The sequence below is a fragment of the Melanostigma gelatinosum genome (genome assembly GCF_949748355.1).
Source record: "Melanostigma gelatinosum genome assembly, chromosome: 3".
NCBI classification, from domain to species: Eukaryota; Metazoa; Chordata; class Actinopteri; order Perciformes; family Zoarcidae; genus Melanostigma; species Melanostigma gelatinosum.
In genome coordinates, this window is record NC_136636.1 from 30,630,709 (window position 1) to 30,651,471 (window position 20,763).

Sequence of the window (20,763 nt, forward strand, 5' to 3'; positions counted from 1 at the left end):
ATATTTTTCATTCAGTTTCGAACTGTAACTTATTAAGTATGACAGGGCTGTTAGTCGGTCTGCTCTGTGTGACACCGCAGATGATGAGAAAAAGAAGCTCAATAAAGTTCTGCATGACTTGCTGTCAGAAGATGCAGGCTGAGACACAACTGTCCAATCCATGCGTGGCATAGCTGTCAGTGCATGTAATCCATGTTTCCACCTCTTTGTTTGTTTGTAATAACTCAGTGTGAACACTACATAAACCAGAAATAACACATAACAATGGACCTACGAGAGTGAAACAAGCCAAGAAACTGATTCACTCCCTCAAACTAAAGCCCTCTACACGACGGCGTGTCTCTAACACAACTGACAACAACTCCAGCAGCGACCACTCACCTACCTCATCTATCTCACCTACCTCATCTATCTCACCTACCTCATCTATCTCACCTACCTCATCTATCTCACCGACCTCATCTATCTCACCGACCTCATCTATCTCTCCGACCTCATCTATCTCACCTACCTCATCTATCTCACGACCTCATCTATCTCTCTGACCTCATCTATCTCACCTACCTCATCTATCTCACCTACCTCACCTATCTCACGACCTCATCTATCTCACCTACCTCATCTATCTCACCGACCTCATCAATCTCACCTACCTCACCTACCTCACCTATCTCACCGACCTCATCTATCTCACCTACCTCATCAATCTCACCGACCTCATCAATCTCACCTACCTCATCTATCTCACCGACCTCATCAATCTCACCTACCTCATCTATCTCACCGACCTCATCAATCTCACCGACCTGATGAATCTCACCTACCTCATCTATCTCACCGACCTCATCTATCTCACCTACCTCATCTATCTCACCTACCTCATCTATCTCACCGACCTCATCTATCTCACCTACCTCATCTATCTCACCGACCTCATCTATCTCTCCGACCTCACCTACCTCATCTATCTCACCGACCTCATCTATCTCTCCGACCTCATCTATCTCACCGACCTCATCTATCTCACCTACCTCACCTATCTCACCGACCTCATGTATCTCACCTACCTCATCTATCTCACCTACCTCATCTATCTCACCTACCTCATCTATCTCACCGACCTCATCTATCTCACCTACCTCACCTATCTCACCGACCTCATGTATCTCACCTACCTCATCTATCTCTCCGACCTCATCTATCTCTCCGACCTCATCTATCTCACCGACCTCATCTATCTCACCTACCTCACCTATCTCACCGACCTCATGTATCTCACCTACCTCATCTATCTCTCCGACCTCACCTATCTCTCCGACCTCATCTATCTCACCGACCTCATCTATCTCACCTACCTCATCTATCTCACCGACCTCATCTATCTCACCGACCTCATCTATCTCACCTACCTCATCTATCTCACCTACCTCACCTATCTCACCGACCTCATCTATCTCACCGACCTCATCTATCTCACCTACCTCATCTATCTCACCGACCTCATCTATCTCACCGACCTCATCTATCTCACCTACCTCATCTGTAATCTTCCACTCATGTACTCGACCTGATTTAATCATAACTCACTGCCATTGTTTAATCTATCAATTAACTAAACACGGCATTCACAAAACAAATAGGTACACATGCATGTACAAGCACACACACACGCACACACACACACACACACACACACACCCATACACGCACACACAGTCATCGGTAAGGTGAAAGCAGCGCTGCTCTCCTCCCACTAGGTCAACAGACTTGTTTGGCAGGTCGATCTGGCCACAGGCCAGAATGTGTGTGTAGCACGTAGCTTACTGGAAACTTGATGATCCGTGCCAGAAACATTACAGGAGAGGGAGGGGGGGTGGATGTTTACTGCTATGAACTCAGTGCATTGTCACTGGATAAACACAGTCATTATGCCCTTTTCCACAGTTACTTATTAAACTAACCTCCTACACATGCTGTGCCCCACTCGTATCCATCCCACTGTTAAATGAACTGTCACTATTATATCATGACTATAGGCAGGAAACATGAACTTACTGATACTACCCTGAGTTATTGTATCATTACAAACACTATTTTTATTGAAACACTGATCTTCTGGAATGGATATCTTGCATCCTGACGGAAATTCCAGGACTCTCCGAACCAATCACTGAACAGGGGAGACATGAGTGTAAAGGAGCTTTTGACAGCTTCCCCAGGCTACATCCAATCCCACCAGCTACCGACCTCGTATCATCTCATCACACATCCTAATAGTGTGGGCTGTAGCTCAAGAGTAAGTTTTCCTATCTAATATCATTATGAACGTTTATGGTCCCAGACCAGATAATCCGCCTTTGAAGCTCATGTCGCTCAAAAGAGTTTCTGATGAGCGAACAGGGATCATAGGTCACGCTCAGACTGGCTTCAGCTCACATTAAACACGCAGCCCTCTCCTGGAGCCGAACCAACAGCAGAGCGTGGCTGATGTCACATGGGGCTCAGGCAAGACACTGCAGGGCTGTCTGACTCAGCAGTGCTGCAATATTACTGATGAATACGTTACCTTGTCCGTGAACATGACATACCTCAGTCAAGTCAGATTCTCATCAGCAATGGTGGTTGTGAAAAAGGAAGAAAACAACTACCATGATCCAACACTGTTCAATGATGTCATCAAAGCTGGTGTTTTGTTTGAGAGACCTCTAGCGTCAGACATGACACTGTACGTTTAGTGTCAGAGTTGTTTTTCTGGAAAAGAGGGAATAGGTAAAGAACAAGTGAGGAAGTAGAAAGAAGCAGACAAGAGAAGGTTGAATGGGTAACACTTTATAATAATACACCCTAACCCTATGAAGCATTAGTTAAGTATGAGTAAGCACTTAATTCATCATTTATAAAGCATTGTTCCTACATTAACACTCATTAGTATGCAGTTCATAACAGTTATAAATGTTTTATTCTTGATTCATAAGACTGTCTATCATGTGTTTCATGATTGTGTTTTCATACTTTATAAATGATAGATTCCTCATAGGGGTGTAACGGTTCACAAAATCCACGGTTGGGTTGAGTATGATACAGTGGAGCCACGGTTCGGTACGTTTCGGTACAGTAGAAAACTATAAATGCCAGAGAAATGTACTTGATTTTAAAATATATTTATTCATTACAACTAACATCATAAAGTTATTCTTTGACTTTGAACAATGATGGAACTATACCTGAGTGACTCATCTTCTGGGGTGTCTTCTTATCAATACATAAGCATAAAAAACAAAAACTGCTCCTTCATGTTATGTAGTATTGTTACTTACATCTTGCAAAAGAGATTTTTAATCTCAATGGGACTACCTGCTTAAATAAAGGTTTAAAAAATAAAAATAAAAATATTTTTTATTCAAACGTATTCAGTTCGTCATGCGTACCGAATCGTGAGCCTCGTACCGAACGGTTCAATATGAATACGCGTACCGTTACACCCCTAATTCCTCATTAGTAAATGAAGTATTATATATATTACAAACCAATTATTAAGGAGTTGTAGATGATTAATAAGATAATTTATAAAGTGTTAGTAAAAGATGAATAACTTGTTTAGATGTACATTATTTATGCATTTATATATATAATGGTTAGGGACTATGTTAATATATGCTTTATAAACACGTATTAATACTGCAATTCTTGATTAATTCAGGTAGTTACTACTCGTTAGTAAAGTATTTTGTGTGACCTCATCTAAAGTGAGGACTATCTGCTTACAAACCATGAATGATATTGAAAGGCCGTCAGTGCCTCAAAACACACAAAAGTCTGTTATCTTCTCAACAGAAAAGGCAAATAGACAAAACACAAAGTGATCAAGAACATGTCAATGTTTATTATAAGATGCAAAGAATGTACTCGTAAACACAAACCTCTCAGCCATTCATTCATGTAAGAAACAAACAAAGAGATTCTCCTTCAAGCATTTTACTGAAAATGAAAACCCTGCTGTTCTGAAGCGTCTTCAACAAATTGCTCATTTCCTATAATCCCCGAACATGTTAATAGTGTTCTATCAGTCAACTATTTGTGATAGTCATTTGATCGCGAGCATCACGACGATACCCGCATCAAGCGCCTCACCGCTGCCTCACCGCTGCCTCACCGCTACGTCATCACTACGTCATCACTACGTCAAGGATAAACTAAGTTTAACTGCTGCTTTGTTTATTTCTGTGCATTCTGATTTGTAATCTCGTGGATGCGATCCAGTTTTACGACTGGAAAGGACGCTTTCATACTGACTGAATGACGGGATGCTACGGGATGCTACGGAACTGCAGACGTGTCGGATCCATGGTTTCCTCATCTGTCGGGGAATGCCGAGGAGCGGAAACAACGTTTCAGTTCAAGCCTGAAGTGTCATGTGGAGGTGATTCAGCATGACGCTGGTCCCGCACGGGAGTCCTGGTGGCGCCGATGGTAACAATAGAGCAGAAGGGTGGAGATGACGGCGCTGTCTGCATTAGAGGGTTGCTGCTGTTGGGAATGTAAAGGAGCGTGTTTGAGTTATCAGCATATATAAAAACTACATTCTTGACATCAATAGAATTATTAATGTCAGTAAGATTATTAACGATCATTAATGATCACGGGGCACCACCCTGCGAACAGGGACCAATAACCAAACGATAAACTCAGTCTCATAATTAGTGTTCACTCATACTGTCAGTAGTCTGAGTACTATTACACATTCAGGGTGACAGTGAAGGGTTAAGTTTGAGCACAGACCACATATAAGTTATTATCACAATACACACGCACAAAGTAATCACAGACAGCTGCTCTTTACAATATAACAGTTTATTACGTTCCAATATTAATGATCGAGTCAACTAACATCTAAACTAACAACAACTTTACATTCACGAGCACGCAATCTCGAATCATCTAGAACGCGAACAGACTGTGGTAAGAGGGAGACTGTGTGTGTGTGTGTGTGTGCATGTGTGTGCATGCAGTGTGTGTGTGTGTGCATGCAGTGTGTGTGTGTGTGTGCGTGTGCATGCAGTGTGTGTGTGCATGCAGTGTGTGTGTGTGTGTGTGGTGTGTGCATGCAGTGTGTGTGTGTGGTGTGTGTGTGTGTGTATGCAGTGTGTGTGTGTGTGTGTGTGTGGTGTGTGTGTGCATGCAGTGTGTGTGTGTGGTGTGTGTGTGCATGCAGTGTGTGTGTGTGTGTGCATGCAGTGTGTGTGTGCATGCAGTGTGTGCGTGTGTGTGTGTGTGCATGCAGTGTGTGTGTGTGTGTGTGTGTGCATGCAGTGTGTGTGTGTGTGTGTGTGTGCATGCAGTGTGTGCGTGTGTGTGCATGCAGCGTGTGTGTAGGGGGGAGGGGCGAGAGAACAGCTCAATCTAAAACGTGGCGGCGTCTCTCGTGAGACCACAAGATGGCGCGTTAGAGATCTCGTTATCTACACGTGTCAGAAGCCGTTAGCGCACCACGTAGCTCCATTAGCTTAAAGCTATATGTGTGTGTGGGTTCGTAAAAGAAGAGGGAAAGCAAACAAAACAAAAAGGTCCTCCAAAAACAGATTCAGATCCTCCCCGCCGCGGTGGAGTACGGAAGATTTCTCTCTCAGCTACAGAAACAAATCCGGCGACTCTTACCTCGGAACCTAGGAGTTTCTTTTAAAGACAGCAACATTGCGTGCTTCCTTGTCTGACCAGGGGTCAGAGGAATAAGCAAAGAGTTAGGGGAGCAAGGCTGTTTTGTGGCAACAGGGTCTGAGCCACGGGGGTCCTGGGGTGTCTGTGGCCCTCGTCCAATTAGATCGCAGTGGTGCGTTTGGGTCACAGCTGAGTGTGAAATCCTTTCTGGTGGGGGTTGGTGCTATCTAACTGCAATCAGACTCTTCCTTGCTTGCAGAATAGGCAGGCCCAGATCCCGTTGTTTCAAAGCACATGGCGAGGCACATGGTCAGATCCCAACACTGGTGGAGAAAGAGTACGGGACGCGACATACTTCCTCTTCGCCTGCGGAGCTTGGAATGAGCCTGATTCGTCACTGATCGCGTCGAACTGTTGGACTTGATAGCTGGCAGAGCTGAAAGAGGAAAGCCTGGTGCTGGAAAACCACCGCGTTCTGCTAACTGAGCCGAGGGCTTCTTGCCGGTTCCGGCGAAACATAGATGTTGAGACCTGCCTCTTCCTGAAAAGGATCGAAGTCGGAATCTGTCATTGTCTTAGTTACCCACAACTAGATGTTAAATGGATAAGGACAGTTTTGGTATCGCATCTGCTTTGAGCTGAAATGACAACTGACAGCAGCAGAGAAGAGAACACTTTTTAAAGTTTGACAGCAACAATGTGATTGGCTGAAGGAAACTGTGCAGAATCGACAAAAAACTGAATGTTTGTGAGCGCGCTGTGTAACATAACAGACTGTCAAAGTAAATGCAGGCTGTTTGTTTGTGCAGGTAGCGCTGACAATCACTGCCGAGTCACTCAAAGCTGTTCGTGGAAAAAAAACATCTTTTTGTAAAGAAATAAGTTCAAGCCAAAAGGTGATTCAATGTAGAATAATATATCATATCAATTAGGTTGGCTGCAGTTTGATTTCATTGAACAAACTTCACGTTTAATGAATTACATTATGGCCTGGCTCCAAAACAAACTAAAACAATTCAAGTTACTGTTAATGAAAACTCCACAACAAGCGGGATTTGGAAACCTTGTTTATCCAATTTGTGCTCTCCAAGCATCTTAGTTTGCACATATTTAGATCAGAGAAGTCTTTTTCTTATGGTGTGCCCACAAACCCTTTCAATAAGTTCAGTGTTTGGGCCGCTGTCATTATAGAATCCTGCTTACGTCCATGCTTATCAGTAGGTGGCGCTATGACTATGAGTTAATATTGGCATCCAGAAGTCCTAAAGCCATGACAGTCAACAAGCATGTCAAGTTTGGGACAGTTTTGACAAAGTACAGTCGAGTTACAACAGCTTGATGGATGATGGTGAACCATGTAAAATGGCTGCCACAACACATACACGTCGTTCAATGAAACCTCAAGCTTTTAGTAACTTTTAATCACTAAGGTCTTGAGATTGTTCCGACTAAATTCTAAGCTGATCTGATTAATTCCCTCGGAGGAGTTCGTTAAAGTACAGCACCTGCAAATTGCAAAACAACATGAGAAATTCATACAAAATGCAAAATGTGCTCAATAAACTTCCTGTTTCATGGCGATTGGAGTTGTTTTGCTGACACGCCACAGATACATAGCGCTTTAACTTTTGATAACTTTTCACTGCCAACGTCTCAAGAGCATTCTGACCAGATTGGAAGTCAATCGGGTTAAATCTCTTAAAGTACGGCGCCTTAAAATGGTCAAAAAACATCATCAAATTCTAAATGCTCGGGCCCTAATAATAAACATGAGATCAACAATAGGTATTTCACTCCGACAACGTCGGTGCTCGTGAAACCCAATGTTGGCTCAGTGAATAAAACAAACAGAAGAACAATAGGTCCTTCGCTCTGAGTCCGTCGGTGCTCGGGCCCTGATGATATGCACAGTAGTAGCTTTGTAGGCCTAACTCATTATGCATATCTTGCATTAAGTATTATCAAGTATAACATTTTCATACAAACCATGTTGATAAATATGAGTGGACAGGAGGGTGAGCATAAGTAATCATTGTCATTCTGACAACCATTTGGTTTCACTTTTATAACCCTTCCTTAATTGCAATTCACACCGTGTTGATGAAGTAATACTTTTCACCGGGTTAACACACTGCAGAGCCCCGTCAATAACATCTGCCCGCCGTCGCATAATAATTGTGCAGCTTATTGAGAGTGCAGTTAGATTGTCTCAGCACCGCAGTTGTCTTTTCCTAAGTCCGAATGAATTCTGCTTCACATCTTTCCTTGACCTCCTTGACCTCCTAACAACAGGACGTGAAAACACCCAATGACCTCCTGAGGTCTTTTGAGCTGTGGGACCTATAAGAACATTATAGGATTTCACTTAACATGGGACAAAGACTGAATTTTCTTTTAGGTGAAGTGACTCTATATGGTGTGCAGTTTTCTTGATTAGGACGGATTTTGAGTGAATTAGTCTTACAATTATTCAATAACCCAGCTAAAGCTATTCAACAGATGTTTTCTATACATTTGATTTCCCTACTGGGACTGTACCAGAAGAAATGGACAAGTTGCGTAAACACCATTTTTAAGGCCGTGCCAAATGTGGGGTCACATTGCCATCTAGTGACCATCGGTGGTAAGATCTCTCTAAGATTAAGACTAAGATTTTAATAATAGTTTGAAATATGGTTCAAATTAGGAATAGTTGTCGTTGCATTATTTTTAACCTTGCAGTTTGATATATGGAAAACGTTTTCGTTGAATGATCACTTAAGAAAAGAACAGATGTAACAATGACTTGATTTACTGCAATGTTGGTTCTATACATACAAATGTGTGCATGTTTATGCATAGCGCTGAAAACTATGTGCACTTTCATAATAGCAGTAGAAAATCAACATTATGAGACAATAAACTGGGATAGTGGATAAGCAGCATATGAGAAGTTTTTCTTTGTTTTCGTCGATCATTTATCATCTATCATCGTCTATCCCATGAAGATGGGAGACAGCTAATCAGCAAAGTGCTTCAGAGTGGAGGGAGAGACAGAGTCTGGGCCGGCTGCTTTGCGGGGATTCTGACTTTGGATGTTGAGTTCTCTAGGAAAGACATGAAAAATGAATCGAACTAAATGAACCAAATATCGTCTTTAACCATTAACTGTGCAAGCTTTAAGTTTACCAAATTTCAACAGTGAAAATCAGGTGCTGCTTCCATCAGAGTTTATAAATATTATGGATAGTTACGTCCACAATTACCAACTCTGTTTACAATTCTTAGTTTCAGGCCAATATTGATCACCGATCTTCATAATAGTAGTAGAAAATCAATATTATGAGGGTAAAACTGGATGTTGATTGTTCTGCTGATTGTCTGATTGTCTGTTCCAAGAGATCCCCTCTCCCTGTCCTTCTGTCTCACCCAGGACACTGTTTTGTGGTGAAATGTTAAGTTTAATCTTATCCATTAATTTATAATGCAGACACATAGGTTCACATATGTATCTACATAGGTGTGTGTGAGAATGTTGTATGAATGTTTGATAGTCCTGATGGACAGGTGGCGCCTTGCATGGTAGCCCCTGTCATCAGTGTATAAGTGGGTGTGAATGGGAAAATGACGACATAGTGTTAAAGAGCTTTGAGTTGTCGGAAGAACAAGTACAGTTCATTTACCATAGGTCTGTCTGTGTCATCAGAATCAGAACCATTTATTGCCAAGGAAGTTTGCACCTACAAGGAATTTGTCGCGGCGGGAGGTGCGTAACATTTAACAATAAACAATAACATTAAACTATCAACAATCAACACAGTGCAAGAAAAAGAAACATATTAAAATGTACAATAAAATATAGAATAAAGTGCACAACAAAACAGATAACAGGACTGTAAAACAAGTGAAGTGTAAGTGAAAAGTTAAAAGTGATGAGTTTAAATAAAGAAACAGGGATGTGCAGGGGAGAGACCAGAAGGAAATGTCCTGGGGATGACAGAGTCAGTGGGGGTCCCGGGCTCTGTTAATGAGCCCGACTGCCAACGGGAAGAAACTGTTCATGTGTCGTGAGGTCTTAGTTCTGATGGACCGCAGCCTCCTACCAGATGGAAGGGGCACAAACAGTTTATGTCCAGGGTGAGAGGGGTCAGCAACAATCTTTCGTGCTCGCTTCAGGGTTCTTAAAGTGAACAAGTCCTGGATGGATGGCAGATTGCAGCCGATCACCCTCTCAGCAGAGCGAATGATGCGCTGCAGTCTGCCCTTCTCCTTGGCAGTGGCTGCAGCGTACCAGACCGTGATGGAGGAGCAGAGGATGGACTCAATGATGGCTGTGTAGAAATGCACCAACATTGTCTTTGGCAGGTTGAATTTCTTCAGCTGCCTCAGGAAGTACATCCTCTGCTGAGCCTTCCTGGTGATGGAGCTGATGTTCAGCTCCCACTTGAGGTCCTGGGATATGATGGAGCCCAGGAAGCGGAAGGACTCCACCACGTCGACGGGGGAGCCACACAGGGTGATGAGGGCTGGTGGGGCTGTGTTCTACCTAAAATCCACAACCATCTCCACTGTCTTTAGAGCGTTGAGCTCTAGGTTGTTCAGACCACACCAGGTCACCAGATGGTCAGTCTCCCACCTGTAGGCGGACTCATCCCCACCAGAGATGAGTCCAATGAGGGTGGTGTCATCCGCGAACTTCAGGAGCTTGACGGACTGGTGACTGGAGGTGCAGCTGTTGGTGTACGGGGAGAAGAGCAGAGGGAAAAGAACGCAGCCTTGGGGGAAACCGGTGCTGATGGTCCTGGAGGCTGAGACGTGCTTTCCCAGCTTCACGTGCTGCTTCCTGTCAGACAGGAAGTCTGTGATCCACTTGCAGGTGGAGTCGGGCACCTGCAGCTGGGAGAGTTTGCTATGCAGCAGAAACGGGATGATGGTATTGCGTTGGGATGGGTTATACAGAGGCATGGGCCCCTGCTGAGCTGGGGGAGGGGGGGCTGGTGGTCTGGGGCTGGTTGATGGGGCTGGAGTCAGGACTGTCCCATTGTCTTTCGAATCTACAATAGAACTCATTCAGCTCGTCTGCCAGGCGGAGGTCGTTCATGGAGTGGGGGGTTTTGGGCTTGTAATTGGTAATCTGTCTGAGACCTCTCCAGACAGAAACAGAGTCGTTGGCTGAGAGCTGATGTTGCAGTTTCTCAGAGTATAGTCATTTAGCATCTCTCACCGCCTTAGTAAACCTGTACTTTGACTCTTTATTCAAGTCCTTGTCCCCACTCCTGATCTTTTTGCAGCCTTAGCTGTCTGAGTTCTGCTGTGATCAAGGGTTTGTCATTGTTGTAACTCACCCTGGTGCTTGTTGGAACACAGCTGTCCTCACAGAAGCTGATATATGAAGTTACAGCCTCTGTGTACTCATCCAGACTGTTGGTAGCAGTCCTGAAAACATCCCAGTCTGTACAGTCCAAACACGCCCGAAGATCCTCTATATCAGGGATTCCCAAAGTGGGGTGCGCGAGCTGCCTCTAGGGCAGGGGTGCCCAATACGTCGATCGCGATCGACCGGTCGATCGCGGAGGTAGTGCGGGTAGATCGCATGCCATTCAAAAAAAATGATATGTCCTCATGGCATTTGCCACTTGATTTTCTAACACACCGGTCACCACGCGAGCTACTGCAAAACTCCGGCGAGCTAATTAGTTAGCCTTCCAATTTATTTCTACTAAAGAAGCTAAAGCTGTAGCGCCATGATTTGGGAAACGTCCAAAACCTCACGTCAGAACTGGAGACTCAACGGAAGGTGTGTGCGTAACTTGACAGAGCAGATTGACAAGTGTCTGTCAGAGTTTGACAAACGCTTTCGAGACTTTGCTTTACTCGCGCCAGTTGCTACACTTATGTGCTGCACATTTCGGGAAGATATTGAGGTTGATTCTCTCGCATCAAAAATTGCAACGCTGTTTCACCTGAACTCGTCTGGAGTGGAGGATGAGATTTTGACACTGCAAGCTGACATTCAGCTGAAGTCCTGGGCTCATGGACAGTTTTCTCACAGAGGAAAAGTACCCAAACATGAGGAAATGTGATACCTTGTGATACCTTTTTGACTGCATTATTCGGCTCTACTCATTTATGTGAGTCAGCCTTTTCCCACATGAAGAACATTAAGTCCATACACCGTTCCACCATGACTGATGATCATTTGGTAGTCTGCTTGAGGCGGCTACCAGCAGCTACTGTCCGGACTATACAACTCTGGCCAATCCCATTCAGTGCAAGTCATCAGAGTAAGGGAATGACCAAAAATGTACAGAATTGTATTGTGCCATAAGGGTTCATGCAGTTATGCAAGGTACGCCAACATATATTGTAAATATAAAGTATACTCAGTGTATATATATATATATATATATATATATATATATATATAAATAAATAGATATTCAGCATTTTTAATGTAGGTAGATCATTTTGACTTGGTCATTTTAAAAGTAGCTCGCAAGCCGAAAAAGTGTGGGCACCCCTGCTCTAGGGGGTGCGCGAGAGGAAAAGTGTAATGGCGGTCTGATGGTGTAATAATATTAAATATTAAAAAAAAATGTAATTTGAATTTAAAAACTGTCAGGTGGGACATCTGAAGCTATCAGTCGTAAAAGAGGAGAGGGACAGAGAGAGAGAGAGGAATCTGAGGCGAGGGGAACGGAAAGGTGCGTTGGGGAGAGACCGGGAGAAGAAATCGAGCCAGAGTCAGAGGAAGATGAGACGGAGGAGACCGAAAAGGAGGAAGGGATAGCATAGACAAATCGGGAGCACATCGGCCCATCGCGGAGTCAAGGTGAAAAAAGAGGAAACGAGAGTGAGCATCAGACTGGGAAAAAAAAGAGGAAATATGATGAAAAGTATCTGTGTCTGGGCTTCACTTGGATTGGCAACGCAGATTCCCCAAAGCCACAGTGCGTGGTGTGCAGCGAGGTTCTGGCTAACAGTCTGAAGCTCTTATTTACGTCGCCACCTGAATACCAAGCATGCCAGTGCAAGTCAAAAGCCCCTTACATTCTTTATATCGAAATTGGAGGAGTTACAAAACAGCCAAAAACAACTGGAGTCTCATTCATGTGTTGGGTCTATAAATGACGCACTACGGGCTTCATATCTGGTTACAGAATAGCGAGAAAGGGGCTACCGCACACAATCGCCGAAGACGTGAGCTTGCCAGCTGCCAGAGAGATGGTGGAATGTATGATTGGGGAGAAAGAAGCAAAAAAGTTGGACATGATCCCGGTGTCCAACAACACTGTGTCGCGCCGCATCGATGCTTTGTCCGAAGACATCCTGGCTACATTAGTCGCTCATTAATTGTAAATTAAATGTGATGCAATCTGCCTCTGAGCCTGTGCGTGTGTGCTCGCATCCGTATTGCTCTTTAAAAGTGACGCCTTGTGTCACTGAAAGTTATTGAAACTTTGTTGCAGTGTTTCAGGGCGTTTTCACACCTTCAGTTCGTTTGCTTTGTTGCAGTTGCTCCTTTGTTCGGTTTGTGTTCACACTGCAACATTTAACAGCGGACTAAATCTTGTAAATAAATGCCACGCGCGAGCAAACTGTTCTCTCATTGGTCCGATTCTTATGCGGCTATGAAGGCTTAAAAGGCTCTGTTGCTTTATTAAGGGGGGGGGTGCGCGAACCCGGTCGGGATGTAGAAGGGGGTGCGCGGCCTAAAAAGTTTGGGAACCGCTGCTCTAGAGCTTCACTTCTCGAATTTCCTCACCACAGGTTTGCAGAGCTTTAGTTTCTGCCTGTAGGCAGGGATCAGATGGACCATGACATGGTCCGAGAGTCTAGAATGTTCTCCTCTCTGGTAGGGCATTTAATGAACTGTCTGTATTTGGGGAGTTCATGCCTGAGGTTTCCTTTGTTAAAGTCCACAAGGACAATAACAAGAGAGTCCGGGTTGGTCCGCTCCACACACCGTATCTGATCGGCGAGTGTCCGCTGTGCTTCCTGCACGTTGCTCTGCGGCGGCATGATAACGAGGTCCATTTATGTTTTATAATCGTTTAATTCATTCTAACTTGAATTGATCAGGTTTTTTCAGTGATTTATTTCAAACTGTTTGTTACCATTCTGCAGCTGAGATAGTTCATTTTTCAAACTGGTATTAATTTAGTCGACGGATAAATGAAAGAATCAAGCTAGTTGTTAGGTTGAGAGTGGTTTGCTGTGTGTGCCAACCACAGCACCCCTTGTTCAAGAAGATAAAAGCAAGACGAAGTCAGAAGAAAGCTCTTCTACTCTGGACATTGAAATTGAAGGCTGATCTCCACAACCCTCCATGTTCTGGCCTTGTGTTCCTGCCCCGTTGACGATAGTCATCCTGTGCTATCTCATGTCTCCTGCAGTCCCAACCTTTCACGCACCAACATGCTGCGACTTATGTTCCTTAACTATCAAGAGAAAGAGACTTTAAAATAAAAATACTCTGCAGCTACAAAGTGGGCATCCCGCAGAGAGAGAGAGAGAGAGAGAGAGAGAGAGAGAGAGAGAGAGAGAGAGAGAGAGAGAGAGAGAGAGAGAGAGAGAGCATAGAAGTACGAAGTAGACGACCAACTCCGAAGAGATCAAGGAAAGCCAAACCAACTGCCCAAGAGCAAACTACTATCATCCAACAACATTCAATATGCAGAGAGATGCCCAAAGAGGAACAGCCGCCAATTCATATAGCTTGACCTCCCATCTGCCCACCAGCACCGTCAGGTGAAAACAACCCATTTTCAGATGTGATTAGTTCGATTTTTCTAGGCCAAATAAATTGAAAGTCAGATACTGAAATAATTGAATAAGTTACCTCAGATGGAAAAATGAATGAGCAGATCAATGAGCTTTAGACCGAGAGTAGTATCTCCCTTCAATTACAACTGGTATGAACTGCTTCACAAACATCCCACAAACTGAACGCTGCATAAATCTTTTGGACTAAATTCAATTGATGAACGTCAAAGAAAAATGTTGTCAATGATATAAGTTCGTGATTGTACCTGGTCACATGCAATCCTTTTCAGTTATACGGGGCTCATCATCATTCATTGTACTCTTCATCATGTCCTTTATTTATTTTGTAAATCGTTGATTCATTTTTTTCTGTTTAGTAGTTAAGTGATGTAGTTAGACCAATAAACATTTAATCTATAAAGAACTTGATCATTTGATTTGTGTGTATATAAGATAATACGATTCTGTACACCATGACAAGAACTCTGGAGCAACACTGAGATTGAAACTTTTCTGATTAATACCAATTCCCCCCCCCCCCCCCCCCCGTTTAGATGACATCCTAAATGTAATCTAATGTTAAAGTGTGTTATGGCGTAAGTTGAGTACCATCATTCCTTTTTATATCAGTTTCGGGGTTTATAATTCATAATTGAGTTATTCATAATTGTTACATATTTTAATATCAATTCATTATTATTGATTAAATCTGCTACAAGCAATAACTTTGCAATACTCACTGTTAAATTCCCTTTGAGCTCGCAGCTGCTGCAAACTGAGAGAGGCAGCTTTAGGTTCATTCAACCACATGTTTAGTGGTGAAAGCACTGGATCAACGTCCTCACCAGGTCTCGTTATGATTGTGTTTCTGGCAGGTGGTTTGGGAAATCAAAGTCTGCAACCAGAGCTGGGACTTCTGAAACATTTGTATTTGCACTCTGTGGCCTTCTTGTACAGTTCAGGTTGTGAATGTGGGTCAGGCAGCTGAGCTGTGATGTATTTGGACACATAATCTCTCTCTCGTCCGCCAAAGTTCTCCTCTGAAACGGCTCTTGGAGGAGCAGTGCTCGCCGCTACTAGTTGGCTAGCAGCGACTAGTTGGCAGCAGCGACAGAGCAGCAGCGACAGAGCACAGAGCAGCAGCCTGTAGTGTGGTGTGAACTGCAGCTGAGACAGCGTGGAGGCCATCGGATCACACACACCTCCACGCCTTTCACTCGCCTACCTACATACATTTGTTTGTTTGTTTTTGTGAGAACTTCTGAGCAGAGCTATCACCTTTTCCCTCTCATTTCAGATAAACCGGAAGCAGGAACTTCCAACATGGCCACTTGGCCAGGTCTGTGTGGAGACTGCAAACTCGCATACTCACAGTTAAGGGACGATTTTCACCGCCTGGAGTCTGAAGTCCGGAAAAGGGAACAGCTGATCGACGGATTCGTATCCGTAGCAGCGGCCCAGGCAAAGCATATCTCTATGCAATCTCAACTGGTCTCGGATACTGCGGACACTATTCCCTGGCTACCCGGCCCTGCGGACGGGGAGTGTAGTCGGTCCTCCGACCACGAGCTGAGAGGACCTGCTATAGACCCGACCCATAGCTCCACTTCGAAACCATCCTGGACGGAGGTGGTACGCCGCGGCGTCCTGAGAAAACCAGCTGGGGAGTTTCCATTAACCACCTCCAACCATTTTGCAGTCCTGACGGAGAATACTCCCTCCCGGGCTTCCTCTACGCTTCACCCCTACTCGCTGGCGCAGACGGAGGTAACGTTAACTCAACGGTTAGATGCAAGGCTTAGCGAGATAGAAGTACGGCTCCGCACCATGGAAGGTAAGACGCTGGTGACTGCGGACATAGCCGATGCGGCCCAAACAGACGTGGCTCCCGCTAACCGTCTCCCTGCAGCCCTCGAGCAGCCGGGGGGCCGGGTGACTGATCCCGGGAGGCTCAAACCTGGGGCGAAGCACTCGACTCACCAGCAGCCGCCTCGCGTTACAAACGGGTCTTCTGCACCCAGCAGAGTTCTGGTCATAGGTAGCTCTATTCTGAGAAACGTGAAGTTAGCTAAACCAGAGGCTACAGTTACATGTATACCCGGGGCCAGAGCAGGCGACATGAGTCCTACCTGAAAGTACTGGCTGAAGACAACCGTAAATACAGTAAGATTGTTATTCACGTCGGCGGGAATGACAGCCGGCTACGGCTCTCTGAGATCACTAAAGTAAATGTGGAATCTGTGTGTACATACGCAAAAGCCATGTCGGACTCCGTAGTTTTCTCTGGCCCCCTCCCGAATCTGACCAATGATGAAATGTTTAGCCGCATGTCATCGTTTCACCGCTGGCTGTCTTGGTGGTGCCCAGCAAACAATGTGGGCTTCGTAGATAACTGGGACACTTTCTGGGGAAAACCTGGTTTGCTTAGGAGGGATGGCATTCATCCTACTTTGGATGGAGCAGATCTCATCTCTGCAAATCTGACCCAGTTTCTGTATGGACCTGGTCCATGACAACCCAGAGATCAGAACAGGAAGCAGAGTTGCAGTCTTACACACTCCTCTGAGCTTCCATTAGAGCAGTTACTCACGCAACACCACATAGAGACTGTGTCTGCCCCACGGCCACTTAAATTAATTAAATCAAAAATAAACGATCGAGGAGTTAAACAAAATAACTTAATCCAAGTTAAAACTACCGCAACAGTACAACAAAATAGGATAATTAAATGTGGTCTCTTAAATATCATATCTTTGTCATCTAAAGCTCTACTAGTAAATGAGCTAATATCAGATCATCATATTGATTTATTTTGTCTTACTGAAACCTGGCTGAGTAATGATGAATATGTCAGCCTAAATGAATCAACTCCTCCAAGTCATATCAATCCTCACATTCCTCGAGGCGCCGGCCGAGGAGGTGGAGTAGCAGCCATCTTTGACTCTAGCCTATTATTAAACCCTAAACCTAAACTAGACTATAACTCATTTGAAAGCTTGGTTCTTAGTCTTTCACACCCAACCTGGAAAACAATACAGCCAGTTATATTTGTTATAGTGTACCGGGCCCCAGGTCCGTATTCGGAATTTTTATCGGAATTTCTTCAGTTTTTATCAAGTCTAGTCCTTAAAACAGACAAAGTAATTATTGTAGGTGACATTACTATTCATGTGGATGTCGAGAACAATAGCCTCAGTGCATTTATTTCATTATTAGATTCGATTGGTTTCTGTCAGAATGTACAGAAACCCACTCACTGTTTTAACCACACTATCGACCTGGTTCTGACTTATGGCATTAACATAGAAGATTTAATAGTCTATCCACAGAACCCTCTTCTATCGGACCATTATCTAATAACCTTTGAATTCTTACTAACGGAGTGTACACCGTTAAGCAAGAGTTACTACACTAGATGTCTATCTGATGGTGCCGTAGCTCAATTTAAAGAAGCGATTCCGTCTGTATTTAACTCAATACCATGCTTCGATGTGACGGAGGACTCCTGTGCTAACTTTAGTCCTACCCAGATTGATCATCTTGTCGACAGTGCTACAAGCTCACTGAGAAGGACACTAGACTCTATTGCTCCTTTAAAAAAGAAGTTGGTAAAACAAAGGAGATTCGCTCCATGGTATAACCCTGAAACACGCAAATTAAAGCAAACATCGCGAAAACTTGAAAGAACATGGCGTTCCACTAACTTGGAAGAATCTCGGTTACTCTGGCGAGACAGTCTTAAGACATATAAGAAGGCCCTCCGTAATGCCAGAGCAGCTTATTACTCATTGTTAATAGAGAAAAATAAGAACAACCCCAGGTTCCTCTTCAGCACTGTAGCCAGGCTGACAGAGAGTCACAGCTCTGTTGTGCCGAGTATCCCTATAGACCTCAGTAGCAATGACTTCATCAACTTCTTTAATGATAAGATTATAACTATTAGAGAGAACATTAATAATCTCCTGCCCTCAACCGATCTTTCCACAAATAGAGTAAGCTTAGAAACAGCTGTAAACCCTGATATATGTTTAGATGGCTTTACTCCCATTGACCTTGACAAACTGACTTCAACAATTTTACGTCTAAACCTTCCACCTGTCTCTTAGACCCTATACCGACTAGGCTGCTTAAAGAAGTGCTACCATTAATTAGCACAATTTTATTAGATATCATCAACCTGTCTTTAGTAACAGGTCATGTACCACAATCCTTCAAAGTAGCTGTGATTAAACCTCTTCTTAAGAAGCCCACTCTGGATCCAGAGGTGTTGGCCAACTATAGACCGATCTCTAACCTTCCCTTCCTCTCTAAGATCCTTGAGAAAGCAGTTGCAAATCAGTTGTGTGACTTTCTGTGTAACAATCGGTTATTTGAGGATTTTCAGTCAGGATTTAGAAAGCATCATAGCACAGAGACAGCTCTGGTAAAAATAACTAATGCCCTTCTAATCGCATCAGACAAAGGACTCGTCTCTGTTCTAGTCCTGTTAGACCTTAGTGCTGCGTTCGACACTATAGACCACTACATCCTGTTGCAGAGACTGGAACATTATATTGGCATCAAAGGAACCGCACTGAACTGGTTTGGATCCTATTTATCGGATCGATCTCAGTTTGTTTATGTAAATGATGAAGCCTCGATGAAGACCAACGTCAGTTATGGAGTTCCACAAGGTTCTGTGCTTGGACCAATCTTGTTCACCTTATATATGCTTCCTTTAGGCAATATTATCAGAAAACACTCTATAACCTTTCATTGTTATGCAGATGATACTCAATTATATATATCAATCAAACCAGCTGAAACCAACCAGCTTGCTAAACTGCAAGCGTGTCTTAAGGACATAACAACCTGGATGACCTGCAACTTCCTGATGTTAAACTCAGACAAAACTGAAGTTATTCTACTAGGCCCAGAACACCTCCGAAATCAGTTATCTAGTGATATAGTTTCTCTAGATGGCATTGCGCTGGCATCCAGCAGCACCGTCAAGAATCTTGGAGTTACCTTTGATCAGGATTTGTCTTTCAACTCTCAGATAAAATTATTTATTTATAACCCTTATTTCTAGGACTGCCTTTTTTCACCTACGTAATATTTCAAAAATCAGGCACATCCTATATCAAAGCGATGCAGAGAAATTAGTTCATGCATTTGTTACCTCTAGACTAGATTATTGCAATTCCTTATTTTCAGGCTGCTCTAATAAGTCTCTTAAATCTCTCCAGCTGATCCAGAATGCTGCAGCTCGTGTACTAACAAGAACTAAGAGGAGAGATCATGTTACTCCTGTATTAGCTTCTCTGCACTGGCTCCCTGTAAAATCTAGAATAGAATTTAAAATCCTTTTACTTACCTACAAAGCCCGAATTGGTCAGGCTCCATCATATCTTAAAGAGCTTATAGTACCATACTGCCCTACTAGAGAGCTGTGATCCAGTGATTCAGGGTTACTTGTGGTTCCTAGAGTCTTAAGAAGTAGGATGGGAGCCAGAGCCTTCAGTTATCAAGCTCCTCTTCTGTGGAACCAGCTTCCCGTTTCAGTCCGGGGGGCAGACACATTTAAGAGTAGGCTTAAGGCTTTCCTCTTTGATAGTGCTTATAGTTAGGGCTGGCTCTGGCTTGCCTTGGACCGGCCCATGGACAAACTGGTATAGGCAAACACTACAGGGGGACTTCCTACACTGAGCACCTCTCTCCTCCTCTTCTTCACCTCCGTCTATATGCATTGATGTCCCATTAATGCTCATTACTAACTTCACTTCTTCCCCGGAGTATTTGTGCTTTCTCGCCTCACAGGATGACCACAGTTTTATCTGGACACTGGTTCTTCAACCAGCCATGGCCCTGCTGACACCTACTACGATCTTCATTATTAACATTATTAATCCGATTACCGATATCATTAATGCACAGTACTGACTTTGTCTCTTCCCCGGAGTCCTTGTGCTTCCTCTCCTCACAGGTTTCCATGGAGCATGGTTTCATCTGGACCCTGGTCCTTCCTCCTACCATGGCCCTGCTGACTCCAACTGCTAATATCACTTTTATTATTACTCACATTACTGTTTCATACTACCGATACCATTAATGCACATTATTGACCTGCTTCTTCACCAGAGTTTCTGTGCTTTCTCGCCTCACAGGTTCCTGTGTATCCGGGTTTACCTGGACCAGGTGTTGCCTCCTGTCATGGTTGTGTCATACATTGAATGTGCTGTAATTACATTGAATGTGTTGTAATTCACTATCCTGTTCTACACATGACATCATTGCACTTCTGTCCATCCTGGGAGAGGGATCCCTCCTCTATTGCTCTCCCACAGGTTTCTTCCTCTTTTCTCCCCGTTAAAGGGGTTTTTT

At 43.9% G+C, this 20,763-nt stretch overlaps 1 protein-coding gene across 2 annotated transcripts in view; it reads right to left on the reverse strand.

The window, feature by feature from the left end:
• Positions 1-3,863: 3,863 nt before the first annotated feature.
• apobec2a (apolipoprotein B mRNA editing enzyme, catalytic polypeptide-like 2a) overlaps positions 3,864-20,763 on the reverse strand; it is an 81,203-nt gene continuing 64,303 nt past the window's right edge. Inside the window, exon 4 of one of the 2 annotated variants that reach the window (XM_079297197.1) lies at positions 3,864-4,524. The gene's annotated coding sequence lies outside the window, so the exon portion shown is untranslated. Of the gene's footprint in view, positions 4,528-20,763 lie in introns of both variants that reach the window. The other variant, XM_079297196.1, reaches the window with a different exon arrangement.